Source organism: Capra hircus, chromosome 14 (genome assembly GCF_001704415.2).
Source record: "Capra hircus breed San Clemente chromosome 14, ASM170441v1, whole genome shotgun sequence".
NCBI classification, from domain to species: Eukaryota; Metazoa; Chordata; class Mammalia; order Artiodactyla; family Bovidae; genus Capra; species Capra hircus.
The window spans coordinates 80,979,402-80,987,555 of NC_030821.1; positions in this window are offsets into that span (position 1 = coordinate 80,979,402).

Genomic DNA, 8,154 nt, shown 5'->3' on the forward strand with positions numbered 1-8,154 from the left:
AAAGAACAGCAAGAGGATATAAGTCTTCCTATGTGATCAATGCAAACAAATAGAGGAAAACAACAGACTGGGAGAAACTAGAGATCTCTTCAGGAAAATTAGATTCCAAGGGGATGTTTCATGCAAAGATGGACACAATACAGGACAACCGGTATGGACCTAACAGAAGCAGAACATACTAAGAAAAGGTGGCAAGAATACACAGAAGAACTATACAAAAAAGACCTTAAAGACCAGATAACCACAATGGTGTGATCACTGACCTAGAGCCAGACGTCCTGGAATGCAAAGTCAAGTGGGCCTTAGGAAGCATCACTATGAAAAAAGCTAGTGGAGGTGATGGAATTCCAGCTGAACTATTTCATATCCTAAAAGATGATGCTGTGAAAGTGCTATGCTCAATATGCCAGCAAATTTGGAAAACTCAGCAGTAGCCACAGGACTGGAAAAGGTCAGTTTTCATTCCAATGTGAAAGAAAAGAGGCATCAAAGAATGTTCAAACTACTGCCCAACTGCACTCATCTCTCACACTAGCAAAGTAATGCTCAAAATTCTCCAAGCCAGGCTTCAACAGTACGTGAAAAGAGACCTTCTACATGTTCAAGCTGGATATAGAAAAGGCAGAGAAACAGATCAAATTGCCATGATTGTTGGATCATTGAAAAAACAAAGTTCCAGAAAAACATCTACTTCTGCTTTATTTACTACACTAAAGCCTTTGACTCTGTGGATCACAACAAAGTGTGGAAAATTCTTCAAGAGATGGGAATACCAGACCACCTTAACGTGCCTTCTGAGAAATCTGTATGCAGGTCAAGAAGCAGCAGTTAGAATCAGACATGGAACAACGGACTGGTTCCAAATTGAGGAAGGAGTACATCTAGGCTGTTTCTTGTCACCCTGCTTATTTAACTTCTATGCAGACTACATCATCCAAAATGCCGGGCTGGATGAAGCACAAGCTGGGAACAAGACTGCCAGGAGGAATATTAATAACATCAGATATGCAGATGACACCACCCTTATGGCAGAAAGTGAAGAGGAACTAAAAAGCCTCTTGATGAAAGTGAAAGAGGAGAGTGAAAAAGTTGGCTTAAAACTCAAGATTCAGGAAACTAAGATCATGGTATCTGGTCCCAACACTTCATGGCAAATAGATGGGGAAACAATGGAAAGAATGACAGACTTTGTTTTGAGGGGCTCCAAAATCACGGCAGATGGTGACTGCAGCCATGAAATTAAAAGACGCTTGCTTCTTGGAAGAAAAGCTATGACCAACCTGGACAGTGTATAAAAAAAGCGGAGCTGTTACTATTGCTGACAAAGGTGCACCTAGTCAAACCTGTGAGTTTCCCAGTCATCATTCATGGATGTGAGAGTTGGACCATAAAAAAAGCTGAGCACAAATTATTGATGCTTCTGAACTGTGGTGTTGGAAAAGGCTCTTGAGAGTCCCTTGGACAGCAAGGATATCGAACCAATCAATGGTAAAGGAAATCAGTCCTGAATATTCATTGGAAGGACTGATGCTGAAGCTCCAATACTTTGGCCACCTGATGCAAGGAATTAACCATTAAAAAAGATCCTGATGCTGGGAAAGATTGAAGGCAGGAGAAGGGGATGGCAGAGGATGAGATGCTTGGATGGCATCACTGACTTGATAGACATGAGTTTGAGCAAGCTCTGGGAGTTGGTGACGGACAGGGAAGCCTGGCGTCCATGGGGTCGCAGAGTCAGACACGACCGAGCAACTGAAGTGAAGGATTTGGGGGGCTTCTCTGGTGGCCCAGTGGTTGAGAATTCATCTGCCGATGCAGGGGACATGGAGTCAATCCTTGGTCTAAGAAGATCCCACATGCCATGAGGCAGCTGAGCCTGGCTCTGGAGACCTGCAGCCCATAACTACAGAAGCCAGCTGTACCCTAGAGCCTGTGCTTTGCAACAGGAGAAGCCATGGCAATGAGAAGCCTGCTCACAGCTTGAGGATATCCCCCAACTCTCCTCAAATACAGAAAGCCTCCCCACAAGGAAGACTCAGTTCAGTTCAGTCGCTCAGTCGTGTCCGACTCTTTGCCACCCCATGAATTGCAGCACACCAGGCCTCCCTGTCCATCACCATCTCCCGGAGTTCACTCAAACTCACGTCCATCGAATCAGTGATGCCATCCAGCCATCTCACCTTCTGTCGTCCCCTTTTCCTCCTGCCCCCAACCCACACCCCCTCCAAGCATCAGAGTCTTTTCCAATGAGTCAACTCTTTGCATGAGGTGGCCAAAGTACCAGACTTTCAGCTTTAGCATCATTCCTTCCAAAGAACACCCAGGGCTGATCTTGAGAATGGACTGGTTGGATCTCCTTGTAGTCCAAGGGACTCTCAAGAGTCTTCTCCAACACCACAGTTCAAAAGCATCAATTCTTAGGTGCTCAGCTTTCTTTATACTCCAACTCTCATATCCATACACTACCACTTGAAAAACCATAGCTTTGACTAGACAGACCTTTGTTGGCAAAATAATGTATCTGTTTTTCGATATACTATCTAGGTTGGTTGTAACTTTTCTTCCAAGGAGTAAGCGTCTTTTAATTTCATGGCTGCAATCAACATTTGCAGTGATTTTGGAGGCCCCCCCCTCAAATATCTGACACTGTTTCCCCATCTATTTCCCATGAAGTGATGGGACCAGATACCACGACCTTCGTTTTCTGAATGTTGCACTTTAAGCCAACTTTTTCACTCTCCTCTTTCACTTTCACCAAGAGGCTTTTTAGTTCCTCTTCACTTGCTGCCATAAGGGTGGTGTCATCTGCATATCTGAGGTTATTGATATTTCTCCCGGCAATCTTGATTCCAGCTTGTGCTTCTTCCAGCCCAGCATTTCTCATGATGTACTCTGCGTATAAGTTAAATAAGCAGGGTGACAATATACAGCCTTGACGTACTCCTTTTCCTATTTGGAACCAGTCTGTTGTTTCATGTCCAGTTCTAACTGTTGCTTCCTGACCTGCATATAGGTTTCTCAAGAGGCAGGTCAGGTAGTCTGGTATTCTCATCTCTTTCAGAATTTTCCACAGTTTATTGTGATCCACACAGTCAAATGCTTTGGCATAATCAATAAAGCAGAAATAGATGTTTTTTTTGGAACCTCTTGCTTTTTCCATGATCCAGCGGATGTTGGCAATTTGATCTCTGGTTCCTCTGCCTTTTCTAAAACCAGCTTGAACATCAGGAAGTTCACGGTTCACGTATTGCTGAAGCCTGGCTTGGAGGATTTTGAGCATTACTTTACTAGCGTGTGAGATGAGTGCAATTGTGTGGTAGTTTGAGCATTCTCTGGCATGGCCTTTCTTTGGGATTGGAATGAAAACGGACCTTTTCCAGTCCTGTGGCCACCGCTGAGTTTTCCAAATGTGCTGGCATATTGAGTGCAGCACTTTCACAGCATCATCTTTCAGGATTTGAAATAGCTCCACTGGAATTCCATCACCTCCACTAGCTTTGTTCGTAGTGATGCTTTCTAAAGCCCACTTGACTTCACATTCCAGGATGTCTGGCTCTAGGTGAGTGATCACACCATCGTGATTATCTGGGTTGTGAAGATCTTTTTTGTACAGTTCTTCTGTGTATTCTTGCCACCTCTTCTTAATATCTTCTGCTTCTATTAGGTCCATACCATTTCTGTCCTATATCGAGCCCATCTTTGCATGAAATGTGCCCTTGGTATCTCTAATTTTCTTGAAGAGATCTCTAGTCTTTCCCATTCTGTTCTTTTCCTCTATTTCTTTGCATTGATCGCTGAGGAAGGCTTTCTTATCTCTTCTTGCTATTCTTTGGAACTCTGCATTCAGATGCTTATCTTTCCTTTTCTCCTTTGCTTTTCACTTCTCTTCTTTTCACAGCTATTTGTAAGTCCTCCTCAGACAGCCAGTTTTCTTTTTCGCATTTCTTTTCCATGGGGATGGTCTTGATCCCTGTCTCCTGTACAATATCACGAACCTCAGTCCACAGTTCATCAGGCACTCTATCTATCAGATCTAGTCCCTTAAATCTATTTCTCACTTCCACTGTATAATCATAAGGGATTTGATTTAGGTCATACCAGAATGGTCTAGTGGTTTTCCCTACTTTCTTCAATTTAAGTCTGAATTTGGCAATAAGGAGCTCATGATCTGAGCCACAGTCAGCTCCCGGTCTTGTTTTTGCTGACTGTATAGCTTCTCCATCTTTGGCTGCAAAGAATATAATCAATCTGATTTTGGTATTGACCATCTCGTGATGTCCATATGTAGAGTCTTCTCTTGTGTTGGAAGAGGGAGTTTGCTATGACCAGTGCGTTCTCTTGGCAAAACTCTATTAGCCTTTGCCCTGCTTCATTCCATACTCCAAGGCCAAGTTTGCCTGTTACTCCAGGTGTTTCTTGACTTCCTACTTTTGCATTACTGTCCCCTATAATGAAAATGACATCTTTTTTGGGTGTTAGTTCTAAAAGGTCTTGTAGGTCTTCATAGAACCATTCAACTTCAGCTTCTACAGCGTTACTGGTTGGGGCATAGACTTGGAGTACTGTGATATTGAATGGTTTGCCTTGGAAACGAACAGAGATCATTCTGTCATTTTTGAGATTGCATCCAAGTACTGCATTTCAGACTCTTTTTGTTAGCCATGATGGCTACTCCATTTCTTCTGAGGGATTCCTGCCCGAAGTAGTAGATATAATGGTCATCTGAGTTAAATTCACCCATTCCAGTCCATTTTACTTCACTGATTCCTAGAATGTCAACGTTCACTCTTGCCATCTCTTGTTTGACCAATTCCAATTTGCCTTGATTCATGGGCCTAACATTAAGGTTCCTATGCAATATTGCTCTTTACAGCATCGGAGCTTGGTTCTATCACCAGTCACATCCACAACTGCGTGTTGTTTTTGCTTTGGTTCCATCCCTTCATTCTTTCTGGAGTTATTTCTCCACACATCTCTAGTAGCATATTGGGCACCTACTGACCTGGGGAGTTCCTCTTTCAGTATCCTATCATTTTGCCTTTTCATACTGTGCATGGGGTTCTCAAGGCAAGAATACTGAAGTGGTTTGCCATTCCCTTCTCCAGTGGACCACATTCTGTCAGACCTCTCCACCATGACCCTCCCATCTTGGGTGGCCCCACAAGGGCATGGCTTAGTTTCATTGAGTTAGACAAGGCTGTGGTCCTAGTGTGATTAGATTGACTAGTTTTCTGTGATTATGGTTTCAGTGTGTCTGCCCTCTGATGCCCTCTTGCAACACCTACTGTCTTACTTGGGTTTCTCTTACCTTGGACGTGTGATATCTCTTCACGGCTGCTCCAGCCAAAAATAAACATTAAAAAAAAAAAAGTATGGAATTTTAGGTAATTAGTTTTAGACCTTTCTTCTTTTCTGATGTAAATATTTAAACCCAGGAATATCCCTCTAAACATCGCTCTAGCTGCATTCCACAGATTTTGACGTGCCGTGTTTCCATTATTCCCACAGCCCAGGAAGGTGGAAAGGATCAGGCCGGCTCCAGACAACACCGCTACCAAGACAAACTCCTAGAGGGGCGGAAGCGCCGCTTCCGGCAGCGGGACAAGCACTTCCGCTGGGGAGTGTGCGTCATGGTCGCTCCCATCTGGCTTAACTTGTGGAGTTCCCAGGTGGGTTTACCTGCGGTTACTCGCCGGTCGGGTAAGGTGCTGCTGCCCGCCTGACGCTCCTCCGGGCGCTGGCCCCCACCGTCATCAGGCCCGAGCCTGTTTCCGCTTCCGTCTGCGCTCCCTGGGCGGCCGCGTCCGTGTTTGGGGCAGCCTCCACTTGTGTGAATTCAACCTGGACCGCCCCGGTGGGAGCTGCTGTGCCCCTCTGCCTGCTTAGTACCAAAAAATACCCTTGCTCAGGACTCCTTCGCAGGTGGGAGCCAGGTGCTCCTGCCTAGCCCATCGGCCGAGATGACTGGCGCTCTAACTCAGGAATCGCCTTGAGTTTTGCCTTCTCCGTTTCCACTCTCCACGTCTCCCCAGGGGCTCCCATTCCTCCCTTCACTCGACCATCTCAGTGGCCAGTGGTCCTCTCCCTGTCTTCCCTTATCCCGTCCTGCGCAGGAAGAATCTTTCTGAAGTTTAGCCACCACAAAAGGACCTGTCTTTCCTGTAAAACCATGGGATCTTTCTGAAGGTTAGGAAAAGATTCTTCAGTTTTTTTTCTTCTAGAAGCATTCTAGTTTCATCTTTCACATTTTGGTCCAGCATCAATCTTGAATTATTTTGGGGTATGGTACGAATTACATTGATGCCCCTGTCATAAAACACGCTTAACTGGGAGATTCCCTGGCAGGCAGGTGGTTAAGCTTCCACTGTTTCACTGCTGAAGATCTGGGTTCATTCCTTGGTCAGAGAACTAAGTTCCCACAAGCTGCCTGGCACTACCAAACAAACAAACAAACAAACCCACCTAATTGTATGGGTGAGTCTATTTCTGCACTCTCTGCTGTTTCATTGATCTATATATTTATGTCTGTGCCAGTACTACACTGTCTTAATTACTGTAGTCTTAGAATCAAGGAGAGTGTAAGTCTTCCAACTTTGTTCTTCAAGCTGGCTTATTCAATGTTGTTTGCTTTTCCATGTAAATTTTATTTTCATTCTGTTGATTTCTACAAAACAAACAAACAAACAAAAAAACCCTGCTGTAGTTTTACTTGGAGCAGTGTTGAATTTCTAGATCAGTTTAGGGAAAATTGATAATACCCATAAGCAGCGGACATCACTCCATTTGTTTCCATCTTAAAGTTTGTAGTTTTGGGAGTAGATGGTTTGTTAAATATATTCCTATGTTGAATGTGTGTTTTTCCCCACACCACCAAGCAACTAACTGAATTGTGACACACTCTACCTGGAGATGATGTCAGATACCACAGGTTAAGGGCTAAGTCCTAGAAGGCTGCATCTCTCCCCACACTTGAGATGCCAAACTTAAGTCCAGGTTGTCACTTGTCCTTCCGACTGGCTATAGATCTGGAGGTTACCACAGCAGAGACTGTGGGTTTGATTAGTTTGCTAGAGTGGTTCACAGAACTCAGAGAAACACTTAACTCACTGGATCATGGTTTATGATCAAAGGATAAGGATCAGAATAGCCTGATGGAAGACACATAGCGAAAGTACAGGGAAACGGCCGAGAGCTTCCATGGTCTCTCCGAACACTCTGCTCTCCTGAATCACCATGTGTTCATCAGCCTGGAATTTCTTGAACCCTTCCAGCGCTGGATTCCCTCACTCCAGGGACTGGAGATAAAACCAACCTTGTGTTCATGGGATAAACTCCACTTGGATGTGATACAGAGTTCTTTTAGTAAATGGCTGTACTGGGCTTCCTAATGTTTTGTTAAAGACTTCTGTGTCCGCTTGTGAAAAAGTATTTTTGTATGTTTCTTGTGATGTCTTTATCAGGTCAAGGCTTTGCTGGCTTCATAACACAAGCTGGAAAGGGTTTGCTTTCCCTTGTTCTCTTACAGGCTTCTAAAACTGGTATATTCTTCCTTGAGGGTTTGGTAGAGTTCATCAGTGAATCAGCTCAGTCCAATGTTTTTTCTGACAAGGTTTCTTTTGTTGGTTTCACAAAATTATGTTTATAAGGGAATTTGTCCATTTCATCTGAGTTGCTGAACTTGTTGGCACAGAGTTGGTCAGAGCAGAAGTAACACTACTCTTCATGTCTGTAGGATCTGTAGTGTGACCTCATTCTTTCATCCCATACGTGGGGAACTAGGCATCTTGCTCCTGCTGGCCTTTTTCTTAAGATGTCTTGGAAACTGTCCTCTCCTGCATCATCAGAAATAGCTCAATGGATATCTGAAGCAGGGCTCCCTGCTTCACCTGGGAAAGACACAAGGACTCACTGTGGCCAGAGACTTTGGGATCCTGAGGAGGGTGATTCTGAACAGATCTGGGGGAAGAAGCTGGATCTGAGCAGACCAGGTCTGCATGGTTTTGGGGGAGTTCAGTTCAGTTCAGTCGCTCAGTCGTGTCCGACTCTTTGTGGCCCCATGAATCGCAGCACGCCAGGCCTCCCTGTCCATCACCAACTCCCGGAGTTCACTCAGACTTGCGTCCATCGAGTCAGTGATGCCATCCAGCCATCTCA